Source organism: Ovis canadensis, chromosome 11 (assembly GCF_042477335.2).
Source record: "Ovis canadensis isolate MfBH-ARS-UI-01 breed Bighorn chromosome 11, ARS-UI_OviCan_v2, whole genome shotgun sequence".
Taxonomy (NCBI): Eukaryota; Metazoa; Chordata; class Mammalia; order Artiodactyla; family Bovidae; genus Ovis; species Ovis canadensis.
Window position 1 is genome coordinate 36494187 of NC_091255.1, and position 13791 is coordinate 36507977.

Consider the following 13791-nt stretch of genomic DNA (forward strand, 5'->3'; position numbering starts at 1 on the left):
GATTAACAGATCATTTGTGTATTATGAATCATTCCAGCCTTATTCAACAATGGCCAAAACTCCTTTCTCATATTCTCATTTGTTTTCCTGATAAAGCTGTGCTGCCTGATTATTGACTGGACTATTTGGATTCAGTTCATCCAGCAGAGACTAAATTGGTGTTAAGATAGAAGATCGGACTCCACCGATTCTGAAGGATACCTAAACACCTAACAGTTGCCATTTTATTTGGATATTCTTCAGAAAATTCTATTACTAGTTTAAAAGTATCATCTTCAAAGAGTGTCCCTCCTGGTCCAAATATAATTGCATTGCACTGCAAGATGTTTTCAGATGGTGCGCTACTGACACCCACAGGTGAGTCCTTTTACCATCAGCTGAAATCCTGCATAAGCCTCCTGTAGGCTGGAGACACGGAGAAGGCGATGGCACCCCACTCCAGTACTCTTGCCTGGAAAATCCCATGGGCGGAGGAGCATGGTAGGCTGCAGTCCATGGGGTTGCGAAGAGTTGGACACCACTGAGCGACTTCACTTTCACTTTTCACTTTCATGCATTGGAGAAGGAAATGGCAACCCACTCCAGTTGTTCTTGCTTGGAGAATCCCAGGGACGGGGGAGCCTGGTGGGCTGCCGTCTACGGGGTTGCACAGAGTCGGACACGACTGAAGTGACTTAGCAGCAGCAGCAGCAGCCCCAGGCTGGAGACAACATGATCCTGAGCTGCCCTGAGGTCAGTCTGAAACCTTCATAGCATCTTAAAAGTCCATGAACATTTATGGACTAACTTCCAGTGCTCTGGTAGATGCTCCTGGGAAAACAGAGACAAATCCATGCAGCCCTTACCCTCCCTGGGTGACCTTGGGGAGATAGACAGCTCCATGGGAAGGAATTATTGGTGAAGGGCCTCAGTCGTAGTTCTTAACCGTGGTGCTTCTCCGACATGGTGGGACCTAGTGACACATTTGACCTGCAGCCACTGTGGAGGTGAGAAGTGACTCCAGACCAGGGTGGCATGACCTGCCAAAGACTTAAGGAGTGGGTCAGATTTGGAGAGGCAGAAAGGAGGGGGGATGCCACCAACCACTGAAGGGAATAATGGGATGTATGTGAAGCCAATTACACACATTATCTCATTTAAGCCCAAACAATGCCATGAGGTCAGTACTGGTGTCACCTCCATTTCATTTTGCAAAGATGAGACACAGAGACACACAGCAACTCATTCAAGGTCTTGCCACCAAAAGTGGTAGGCGGAGGCTACTTCCCTCTGACTTCCCATTTTTTCTCTGAAGCCACAGGTGTGCTTTGCCAGGTTCTGGGCATCTCCTGTGTGCTCAGTTTCACAGACGTGTCTGACTCTTTTGCGATCCCATGGACTGTACCCCACCACGCTCCTCTGTTCATGGAATTTTCCAGGCAAGAATATATGGGTTGCCATACCCTCCTCCAAGGGATCGTCCCAACTCAGGGATTGAACCTGAGTCTCCTGTGTCTTCTGCACTGCAGGTGGATTCTTTACCGAGTGAGCCACTGGGGAAGCCCTACCTTTTATTTATTATTTTTGGCTACACTAGGTCTTTGTTGTGGCACATGGGCTTTCTCTAGCTGTGAGCAGGGGGCTACTCTCTTGTGGTCCATGCGCTTCTCTTTGCAGTGGCTTCTCTTGTTATGGAGCAAGGGCTCTAGGGCGCTAGTGCTTCAGCTCAGTAGTTGTGGAGCATGGGCTTAGTTGCTCTGGGGCATGTGGGATCTTGGTTTGCAGACCAGGGATCGAACCTAGGTTGGCAGGTGGATTCTTACCACTGAATCAACAGGGATCCTGCATCTCCTACCCTTAATGTGGGAAAGCTCTCCTCCTTGCTTTTCCCCTCTAATACAGGGCTGGAGACAGACAAAGGGGAAGCTTGAAGTTCTGGCTAAAGAGTTAGGGCTTGAGTTTCTTTTTCTCCTTCCTCAACCCTGAAGTCTTGCTCAATAGCAGCTGAGCAGTGGGGCTGCAAGGTTGCTTCACTTCTAGAAGGCCGGCCGCAGCCTTCCTGGCCCAAACCCACTTCCGGTCTTCGTGCCTCTTTTGTCACAAGGTGATTCTCACACTTCCTGTTGATTTCCACTTTGTTTCAGCTGCTTCAGCTCCAGCCACTTTGTGCTGCTGTTGATCTGATCTGCAAGGCCTGGGACACAGGACCAGGTATGTTGGGATGGTGGGGACTGGGGGGTCAGCTTGGATAAGGTCTGGGCCAGATCAGGGCCAGAGTGGGGGGCTCCTGGTAGACCCTTTCTGTCCATTGTGGGGGACTGTCAGAGGCTGGGGTCAGTTTGTGAAGTTGGTTATGTCCCTGTGAGGGATGGTACCAGGGGTGGCTTCCTGAAACCACATCATTTGACCTCTACCCCCCTAAAATCTCATCACCTTGATTTGGTTGTGTGTTACGTGAGCTGCCCAGGTAACATTTTTCTAGGCTGTAGAGCGAGCTTCATCTCTGGGAGATGGCTTCTCTGGGATTGACTTCGACACAGCTGGTGTGATGCTTGAAAGTTTGCTGAGCTGACCGAGTTGGGGCTTGTGATTAAGTCCTGGCTCCTTGTCTTACTGACGGGCAATTCACTGTCTTCTGAACCTTTCTGGTCTACACAGTTCAAAAATGTCTCTGTTTTTTGGGATGTTGGTGATGCTTAAGCAGGATGATGATTGTGAAAGTGTTTTGTAAACTGTAAGACGGCATTCTCAGGGTGTGAGGTTACTTTCATTTTCTAAATGGAACTAGATACCTTTTTTGCCTGATTGTGGTAACTGGTGAAAATATAAACAAAGAGAAAGGGAAAATTTTTACATAATTCCAGCCCCAGAGATTATTAGTGACACTGGTATATAAAGTTCTACTTAAAAAATTGAATTTTTAAAAAATTTGATAAAATATACTGATTCAATGGATACGAACATGGGCAAACTCTGGGAGATGGTAAGGGACAGGAAGTCTGGTGTGCTGCAGTCCATGGGGTCACAAAGAGTTGGACACAACTGAGTGACTGAACAAGAACAACAAAATATACATGAAATAAAAATTAGTTTTTAAGCATACAGCTTAGTGGCATTAAGTACATTCCCATTGACATGCACCCATCACCAAGATCCATCTCCAGATTTTTTTTCTTCTCCAAGTGAAACTGTGTACCCATTAAACAGTATCTCCCTAGTCTTCCCTACCCGTCTCTGGCAACTACCACTCTACTCTCTCTTGAATGGAACCATACAGTATTTGTCCTCTGATGGCTGGCTTATTTCACATAGTGTAATGTCTTCAAGGTTCATGCATGTTGTAGCAGGTGTCAAAATTGCCTTCCTTTTTTAAAGTGAAAGTGAAGTCGCTCAGTCGTGTCTGACTCTTTGCGACCCCATGGACTATATCCTACTATATCCTATCAGGCTCCTCTGTCCATGGAATTTTCCAGGCAAGAGTACTGGAGTGGGTTGCCATTTCCTTCTCCAGGGCATCTTCCTGACGCAGGGATTGAACCCGGGTCTCCCACACTGCAAGCAGACACTTTACCCTCTGAGCTGAAAAATATTGCATTGTCTATAGATACCACATTTTGTTTATATCATCTGCTGATGGAAAGGATTGCTTCCACCTTTTGGTTATTGTAAATAATGCTGCTGTGAATACGAGTGTACAGATGGCTACTTGAGTCCTTGCTTTTAATTCTTTTTCGTACTCACAAATGGATTTGCTGAATCATATGGTAATTCTGTGTTTACTTTTTTGAGGAACTTTCAGAATGTTTTCCATAGTGGCTGTACCATTTTGGATTCCTACCAGCAATGTACAAGGGTTCCAATCTCTCTACATCCTTACCAACACTTATTTTCTGGTGGTGGTTTTTTTCTTCCTCCCAGGGGGTGTGGTATCTCGTTGTAGTTTTGATTTGTGTTTCCCTGATGATTAGTGATGTAGAGCTCCTTTTCATGTACTTGTTAGCCATCTGTATACTTCTCTGGAGAAATACCTGTTCAAGTTCTTGGCCCATTTTTAAATCGAGTTGTTTGGTATTTTTGTTATTGAGTTGTAGTAGTGGTAGTTGTAGTAGTTCTTTATATATTTTGGAAATTAACTAGACTTCTAAAACAATATTTCTTGTGTCAAACTGTATTTACTGTTCTCTAACCATTTTTAAACTTGTTTATTTATTGGCTGTGCTGGGTCTTTGCTGCCTGTGGGCTTTTCTTTAGTTTCGGGAAGTGGGGGCTACTCTTCTTTGTGGTGCTTGGGATTCTCATTGCAGTGGCTTCTCTTGTTGCAGAGCACGGGCTGTAGGGCATATGGGCTTCAGCAGTTGTGGTGCGCGGGTTCAATAGTTAGTGGTTACCCGGCTCTAGAGCTTAGGCTCAATATTTGTTGCGGGCAGACTTAGTTGCTCTGCAGCATGTGAGATCTTTCCGGATCAGGGATTCAACCTGCGTCTCCTACACTGGCAGGCAGATTCTTTACCACTGAGCCACCAGGGAAGCCCTCTTTTTTTCACTTAGTATCACTTGAGTATCATCTCATGTTAATTTATAAAATCTTCCTTGTCCTTCCTAACAGCTGTGTAGTATTCCAGTGCTTGGATTATACTATGATTTATTAAATGAGTCTCCTGGGTGTTTAGGTTGTTTCCAGTTTTTGGCATAATGATAAAACAATGCTGCAGTAAACATCACTGAACATACGTCTTTGCATATTACTTCTATAATTTCCTTAGGATAAATCCTTAACAAGTTGAGTGCTGGGTAAAAGGTTATACATGTATTCACAGTTTTAATTCATTTGTCCAGATTCCTCTAATAAATGTCATACCATTTGTTTTAAATTTCATATCCACTTTTATTAAGGCAACTACAAAGATTACATTGAAGAATAGCAATTCCTTGCCTCATCTCCCCTCTTCCCAGTTCTCCCTACCACACACAACATTTCCAACTATTTTAGTTGTTTCTATTTCTAAATAAAGTGCCTTTATGACTAGTTTTTTCTGTTTTAGTTATCATCTATTGACTTTGTATTATGAAAAGTAAGGACACAGCACTCTTACGTAATACATTATTGCTCCCCCATCTTCCTGATATGGTTAATCACATATTTGGTGAAATTAACATTCATATAATATCCTTATTTCTCTAAAGATATTTATTAAAGTTCTTTCTCTTTCCAGCTTACTTCTGCTCCCAGTATTATATTCATTACTCCTAAATTTCTTTTGTGTTATTTTGCTATTTCACATTGGAGAGTGTTTGGTGGTTCCTAGTTGAATGTTTATTTTTATGATCAGGGAACTCAAAGCTGATTGGAGGCTGTGTATGTATGTGTATGGCAGGAGTTGGGAGCTTGTTGACTGTTCGACCTCTGTGTGTGTGTGTGTGTGTGTGTGTGTGTGTGTGTGTGTATGGGGGGAGTTGGGAGCTTGTTGACTGTTGGACCTCTCTGAGTGATCAAGTGGACAGGCCAGGTCATGTGGTTCTGTTGAGGAAAATTCTTTGATCTCGTGCCTGGAGGGCAGGCTGCCGCATTCTTGGAGGGTCAGTAGGGGAAGGAAGCTGCCTTCTCATCATTTGATACACAGCCTTTGAAGAATCCCCCCTCCCTCTATCCACTTCCTTTTGTAGTGTAGTGACAACCTTGCCCTCTGCTATGCCCAGGCTCCCAGGTCTGGAGCTTCTCTGGTTTAATTTCGCCAGAGAAGGCTCCTCCTGCTGGGCCGGTGCTTTAGCTGGTCAGCTACCTGGGCTGTGCAGTCCGAGTGCTTTTGTAAACACACTGGTGCTTTCAACAGCCCTTCCTGTTTTCGGTCTTACCCCACTCTGTCTTCTGACGTGGCTGGTACCTCCAGTTCCTGGGCCTCTCTGCAGGTCACAGGCAGACCCCGCTCGCTTCCAGCTGGCATTCAGTTTCCAGCCTTCTCTGATACAGTCTGTCAGCTGCCACTCACCAGTCTGCTCTCCCTCTTTCAAGATACTGTTGACATCTTGCCCTCTGTGGTCTCCTTTCCTGTACTCCGTCTTGGTGGGTTTCTGCCTTTTAAAATTTCCGTCCTGCCTTTTTTTGTGGCATTTCAAGAGGAAGAGGAGATATTTAGATTCAATCCATCATGGTAACTGCTATGGTTTATAGCATTTTTCACTCGGACCAGCGTTGTCTGAGAGTGTTGGCTTCCTCACACTGTATCAGCACTGGATATTATCATTTATTTGTTTACTTGGCTGCACCTCATGACTTCAGAATCTTAGTTCCCCAATCAGGGACTGAACCCATGCCTCCTGCAGTGGAAGCATGCAGTCCTAACCACTGGACCACCAGGGAATTCCCCTATCATTTGTTTTAAGCTCTGCTAGAAAAGGCAGAGGAACCAGAGATCAAATTGCCAACATCCACTGGATCATCGAAAAAGCAAGAGTGTTCCAGAAAAACATATATTTCTGCTTTATCAAAGGCAGAAAAGGCTTTATCAAACCCTTTGACTGTGTGGATCACAATAAACTGTGGAAAATTCTGAAAGAGATGGGCATACCAGACCACCTGACCTGCCTCTTCAGAAACCTATATGCAGGTCATGAAGCAACAGTTAGAACTGGACATAGAACAACAGACTGGTTCCAAATAGGAAAAGGAGTACGTCAAGGCTGTATATTGTCACCCTGCTTATTTAACTTCAATGCAGAGTACATCATGAGAAACGCTGGGATGGAAGAAGCACAAGCTGGAATCAAGATTACTGGGAGAAATATCAATAACCTCAGATATGCATATGACACCACCCTTATGGCAGAAAGTGAAGAGGAACTAAAAAGCCTCTTGAAGAAAGTGAAAGAGGAGAGTGAAAAAGTTGGCTTAAAGCTCAACATTCAGAAAACAAAGATCATGGCAGCTGGTCCCATCACTTCATGGGAAACAGATGGGGAAACAGTGGAAACAGTGTCAGACTTTATTTTCTGGGGCTCCAAAATCACTGCAGATGGTGACTGCAGCCATGAAATTAAAAGATGCTTACTCCTTGGAAGAAAAGTTATGACCAACCTAGATAGCATATTGAAAAGCAGAGACATTACTTTGCCAACAAAGGTCCATCTAGTCAAGGCTATGGTTTTTCCAGTGGTCATGTATGGATGTGAGAGTTGGACTGTGAAGAAGGCTGAGTGCCAAAGAATTGATGCTTTTGAACTGTGATGTTGGAGAAGACTCTTGACAGTCCCTTGGACTGCAAAGAGATCCAACCAGTCCATTCTAAAGATCAGCCCTGGGTGTTCTTTGGAAGGAATGATGCTAAAGCCGAAACTCCAGCACTTTGGCCACCTCATTTGAAGAGTTGACTCATTGGAAAAGACTCTGACGCTGGGAGGGATTAAGGGCAGTAGGAGAAGGGGATGACAGAGGATGAGATGGCTGGATGGCATCACCCACTCGATGGACATGAGTTTGAGTGAACTCTGGGAGACTGTGATGTACAGGGAGGCCTGGAGTGCTGCGATTCATGGGGTCGCAAAGAGTCAGACACGACTGAGTGACTGAACTGAATCTGCTAAGCAAATAAACAGTATCTCCTTTGTCATTTTAATTTACATTTTAAAAGTTATTAATGAAACGATTGAGAGTCTTCTCACATGTTTATTGACCATTTGTATTTCTTCAGTGAACTACCTGTGTTCATTGCTCATCTTTCTACTAGAGTAGGATAATTGTTAAATTGCTAGCATATGGCCAGCTCAGGAAAGAGGTTTGTGGTTGATTCCTTACTTTTCTGTATGTGCAGTCTCAGAAAAAACAACAGTTCTTAATGACAATGTTAGCAATTTGAACTCTTTTCTCCTTTGGATTATGAAAATGTTCACTGTAGAAAATTTGGAAGATACAGATAAACACAAAAAGAAAATATAAATCACCTAGAGATAGCTACTGGGGCTTCCCAGGTGGCGCCAGTGGTAAACAGCCCGCCTGCCAATGCAGGAGATGTAAGAGAAACAGGTTTGATCTCTGGGTCAGGAAGATCCACCGAAGGAGAGCATGGCAACCCACTCCAGTATTCTTGCCTGGAGCATCCCATGGACAGAGGAGCCTGGTGGGCTACAGTTCACAAGGTCACAAAGAGCTGGACATGACTGAAGTGACTCAGCACACGTGCATGCACGCACACACAGAGAGAGCTACTAAATACACCTTTCCAGTCTCTTTTCCCCCCTATAGATATATACTTATAAAAATGCAGAGTCATTTTATTTTGCATTTATGCTGCCGACTTACTAATCATAATTTGTTCTCATATTGTTATACAATGTTCTATGACACAGTCATGGCTAGCCAGTCTTCCACTGTGTACAATCATTGAGTTTACTCAGTTCCCTTTGGACATTTAGGGTCTTACTGGGTTAAAATCTGCATTAACAAGTTCCTCTTTTGATCACGACTCCACCTAACCTTGTTTCCCATTGACTATCTGCTTAGCAATCTCTTTTTTTGTGGGGAAAGGATGAAGGTAAACTTTAATCCTTTTCTGGTTAAATTATGACTCATTCCAAATTAATGAATACAGACTCATGGAGCTTTTCTAGCACTTTTTTTTTTTCCTGTAGGTCAGAGGGACAGATGGTGAATAGGATACTCTATTAGATTCCTCTACAGCTTTCAATTAGAGAGAAAATGATGAGTGACGAAAGCACCAGGGAGGAGAGATGTATCCAATGATGAGAAAAAAGAAACCGATCAGGCAGGCCTCTGAAAGAGAATCATCCAAGAAATAACAGCTTATAAGAGAGAATCTGAAAAACAAACAAGCCTGAGAGTTCGGGAGCCAAATTCTGTCCCTGAGTCTACCACTAGCTGTGTGCCCTTGGGCAGGTTGAGGCAGGTTGCTCAGCCTCTCTGGTTTCCTCATTGGCATTCCTCATCTCAGGTTGATTTCTAAGTTCTCTTGTGTCTTTTGAAGTACAGACTTTGTCACACTAGCTGTGTGACCTTGGACAAGTTGCTCAGCCTCTCTGGGATATGGTGTTCTCAGCTGTAAAGTGGCAACACGTATAGCTACTTCACAGGGTTGCTGTGAATGGATATGTGTAACCCACTCATCACAGGGCCTGTCCCAGATGAAGTATCTAATAAATGAAAGCTATTTTTATCACATGTCAATCATTATGTAAGAGGAGGGCCATCGTATCATCCCACACCCTGTGGATGGAAAGGAACTCTGTCTTCTTAAAAGCTGTTTCCCAAGTCCAATCAGCAGCTGGGACACAAGCCAAGGGGCACAGTACAAAGTCACCACCAGCACAGACCTCCCTTTGTAGCGTATCCTTCCCTGAGACCTGGATGCTGTCCAGATGTAGGTCAAGTAAACACCCTCTGCTCAGCACTGATAAGTAGGATGCATGAATGTTGGTCCACAGGGGAGGCAACAGGAAACCCCACTTTCCAAATATAAAATATCCGTGAGTGTAGCAGAAGGGGAGCTGAGCCCTAAATGATATGAATCACCAAGGGAGGGATGCTATTAAGAAAAAGCTGACATCTTTTCAAGCTGTGATTAATGACCACGGAGACAGCAGGAAGAAGTCGTGGGTGTAGCCTTGCTCTTTGCTGCTGCTGACTTCTTGGACAAATTACCCTCTTCTGTAAAATCAGGAGGCTGGATTTTTGTTCCCCAAAGGACAGTCTGGGTACTACTGGTGGCACGCACAGTGATGTTATGTGGTGTACAGATAAACATTTGACACCTTGATAGTCATGTATTAACTTACGAAATAGTATGGAAAATATGACTAGCCATCAACTCTAGGATTTCATAGATATTATTTTTAATAAAGTTCATTATTTATTTTGTATTGGGGTGAAAGTCACTGACTCTTTGCGACCCCATAGATTACACAGTCCATGGAATTCTCCAGGCCAGAATACTGGAGTGGGAAGCTGTTCCCTTCTCTAAGGAATCTTCCCAACCCAGGGATCAAACCCAGGTTTGCTCCACAATTGCAGGCGGATTCTTTACCAGCTGAGCTACCAGGGAAGCCCTAAGTTTATTTTTTAGAAAGTGGTCTGAGTCAAAGAAAAATTCAAAGATGATATGCAGAAATGGCAAATATTGTGAAAGTGGTAAAGTTAGAGCATGAGGTGTGGTAGGCAACATAAAAGCTTCCCAAAGATGTGTAGGTCCTAATCCTCAGAACCTGTATGTTACCTTTTATGGCAAAAGGACTTCGTGGTAGTGATTAAGTTAAGGATTTAGAAATGAGATGATTCTGTCAAGAAAAGTTCTCCGAGGACCTTCACTGGTGATCCAGGGTTAGGAATCCTCCTTGCAATGCAGGGGATGGGGGTTCGACCTCTGGTCAGGGAGCTAAAGTCCCACATGCCATGGGGCAACTAAACCCACACCATGATAGCGTCTGTGAGCTGCAGTGGAAAGACCCAGCATGACACCACAAAGATCTGGGTGCCACAACGAAGACCCAACACAGCCAGATAAATAAATAAAAGGTCTCTGATCTCCTGCCTAGAGGGTACAGGCTGGCATTCTGGGAGACCATCAGGGAAGGAAGCTGGGGTCTCATCATTTGACATTCAGCCTTTGAAGAATCCCTTCCTCTCTCTCTTGCTTCCTTTTATATTGAACTAATTTAGCCTGGCTTGAGCATGCCCAGTGGGGCTTCCCAGGTGGCTCAGTGGTAAAGAAACTGCCTCCCAGTGCAGGAGATGCAAGAGACACAGATGTCATTCCTGGATCGGGAAGACCCCCTGGAGAAGGGAATGGTTGCCACTGCAGTATTCTTGCCTGGAGAATCCCATGGACAGAGGAGCCTGGCAGGCTACAGTCTATGGGTTGCAAAGAGTCAGACATGACTGAGCGACTGAGCATAGTATGCCCACTGTCCTGGGTCTGGAGCTTCTCTGGTTTAGTTTCCCCAGAGAATAAACTTCCTCCTCTTCCTCCCGCTGGGCTGGATTATCTGGATGGGCCCAATGTAATCAAAAAGGTTCTTATAAGAGGGAGGTGAAAGGAGTCAGAGAAGGCATTGTGATAACAAAAAACAGCTGCTGGGGTGATGTGGCCATAAGCTAAAGAATGCTGTGGCTTCTAGAAGCTGGAAATGGCAAGGAACTGATTCTCCCTGGAGCCTCCAGAAGGGACCAGGCCTGCCAACACCTTGATGTTAGCCCCGAAAGTCTCACTTTGGACCTCTGACCTGCAGGACCGTAAGAGAATCAATGTGGGTTGTTTTAAGCACTAAGCTTGTGGTAATTTGTTACAGCAGCTTCAGGAAACGAATACAGCAGACATTAGATGCACTGGAAGGTGATTTATTCTGCAGGTTCAGCGATTCCCCGGGCGCAGCAAAGGGATGTTGGCAGGAAGAAGAATGTCCTTGGTCACTGGCCCCCATCCATCTAGGACTGGGCTGACACTGCCATCACATTGGGCAAACTGGCCAAGGAGAGGGAGGGTCTGAGCACCCCCAGGAGGGTGCTTGGAAGACAGGGTGGGTTCTGACTCACGGGAACGACCAACATTGTCATCTGGTCCAATCATCACATTTTACAGATGAAGAAACTGAGGCTCAGAGAAGGGAAGCAGAGTCACCTGTGATGGGGCTGATTTGGCAAAGAAGAACAAACACCTGAATTCCTGAGGTGCTGGGAGGGAGGAGTTGCAGGTGGGGCAGGGCTGGCTTCTCACACCAGGGTGGGGAGCCTGAGAAGGGGTGGGGCCTGCATCTTTGGCTGGGGGTGGAGGGTGGATCTTGCCACCCTTTGATCACCTCCTCTGTGTCTGGGGCCTCTTTCACATTGCTTCCTCTAGTATCTTTTTATCAGGGTTTTAATAACCATCTCTCAACATAAGACTTTGGAAAGTTGTTGAAACAGCAAGATGCTTAAAGAAAGGATTTCCTTGCTCCCCACTTATCCTGCCCCCAGCACTTTAATTAACGTCTCCTCTTCTGCCTGGCCTGCACCCCTCCAAAGGGATGCTCATTTGCTTTTCATAGAAGAGACACTTCTACTGTGATTAATAGCAAACCTGGGATGTTTTATTTCTGCATTTAAGCATTTATGGATCAAAATTGGCCTCTGTGGTCAGGACTCTCCTGAGTAAAGCCTTTTCTTCTAATTTTGAGCGGAAAATATTTTTTCATGTAAAGGCCCCCAAGCCTCCTTGTAATTTTCAAAGAGGAGGGATTTCCCTGGAGGTCCAGTGGTTAAGCCTGCACTTTCCAATGCAGGGCATGCAGGTTTGATCCCTCGCTGGGGAGTGAAGATCCTATATGCCTTGAGGCCTGAGGCCAAAAAAAAAAAGTAAAACAGAAGCAATATTGTAACACATTCAACAAAGACTTTAAAGACAGTCCATATTAAAAAAAAAATCTTTAAAAAAAACAAGACAAACCCCCAAAGTGGACATCAAGGCCTGTGTTGTTATTATACAGAAATAGATGAAAACTAATGTGAAATTTCCTCTGAGATCCCATGGGCTGTCATTTTACCATAATAGGTTGTAATGATAAAAGGTCAAGGTATCATTCCCCTATCATTAGACAATGGTCACCAGGCAAGCAATCCCTGGAGAAGCAATCCTTACATTCCAGATTAGTTACGGTTGACATCCCAGGTGGTTCTACCAAAGCCCCAAATATCATTATGCTGTCAGTTAAAGGATGTGCAGAAGGTATGGCATCGGAAAGATTGTAGGGGGGTGCCCTGGTGGCACAGTGGATAAGAATCTACCTGTCAATGCAGGGGACACAGGTTCGATCCCTAATCCAGGAAGATTCCACATGCTGGGGAGCATCTAAGCCCGTGCGCCACAATTACTAAGCCTGTACTCTAGAGCCTGTGAGCCGCAACTCCTGAGCCCTTGAGCTCTAGCGCCTGTGCTCTGCAATAAGAGAAGCCACAGCAATGAGAAGCCCGCGCACCACAACGAAGAGTAGCCCCTGCTCACCGCAACTGGAGAAAAGCCCACGTGCAGCCATGAAGACCCAGCGCAGGCAAAAAGAAAAAAAAAAAGTTTCCTTAAAAAAAATAAACTGTAGGGTGGAAGCTTTACACCTGTGGAATCAACACATACATGTTTACAGGAGAGAATAACATCAGATTGGGCTAACTAGGGAGTCAAGAGGGGAAGGACTTTTTTTTTGTTGGCTGCACCACATGGCTTATGGGATCTTAGTTCTCCGACCAGGGATCAAACTTGTGCCCACAACAGGGGAAGAGTGGAGTCTTAACCACTGGACCACCAGGCAATTCCTAATTGCTCAATTTTTATTAGGGGAGTTTTTAAAATAGAGAGTTCTAAATTATAAAAGTGCTCTGATGAAAGAAAAAAATGGAGAAAGCAGAAGAGAGCAATGAAAATAACTTATACACTGCAAGTTTTTATTCTTCAACAAATGCTAAGAGCCTTCCACATGCCAGGTGCTGTCTTAAATGCCATCCTAAATATAAAATATTGAAAAGCTCTGTCTCCTTTTTTCTTCCTCAGTACTTATCACTGCCTGACATGCTAATGTTTTTTAATTTTTGGTTTCCATTCTTTCTCTTCCCTAAGCTTGTTTTGTTGCCTGCTGTATCTCTGGGGCCTAGAAGTGTCAGGCACTCAATTATATTCATTTAATGGTTGAATTAATGATCTTTTATTCCTGGTAACTTTGACTCATTGGTTTACTGGTCATGGGAATTTGGCTGAATTGCCTGATGACAATCAGCTCAGGTTGCTGGTAAGAAACACTCCATTTTTCTTCCTAGCCCTGTCATTCCATTAGAATGGTTTGGAA

At 44.5% G+C, this 13791-nt stretch overlaps 1 protein-coding gene and 1 pseudogene across 3 annotated transcripts in view; one reads left to right on the forward strand and one right to left on the reverse strand.

Moving 5' to 3' along the window:
- Positions 1–634, reverse strand: LOC138447506 (ubiquitin-conjugating enzyme E2 B pseudogene; annotated as a pseudogene).
- A 1337-nt stretch (positions 635–1971) lies between these two features.
- Positions 1972–13791, forward strand: part of NDEL1 (nudE neurodevelopment protein 1 like 1) — a 47628-nt gene continuing 35808 nt past the window's right edge. For 2 of the 3 annotated variants that reach the window (XM_069603525.1, XM_069603519.1), the window contains exon 1: positions 1972–2190. The gene's annotated coding sequence lies outside the window, so the exon portion shown is untranslated. The remainder of the gene's footprint in view (positions 2191–13791) is intronic. The other variant, XM_069603516.1, reaches the window with a different exon arrangement.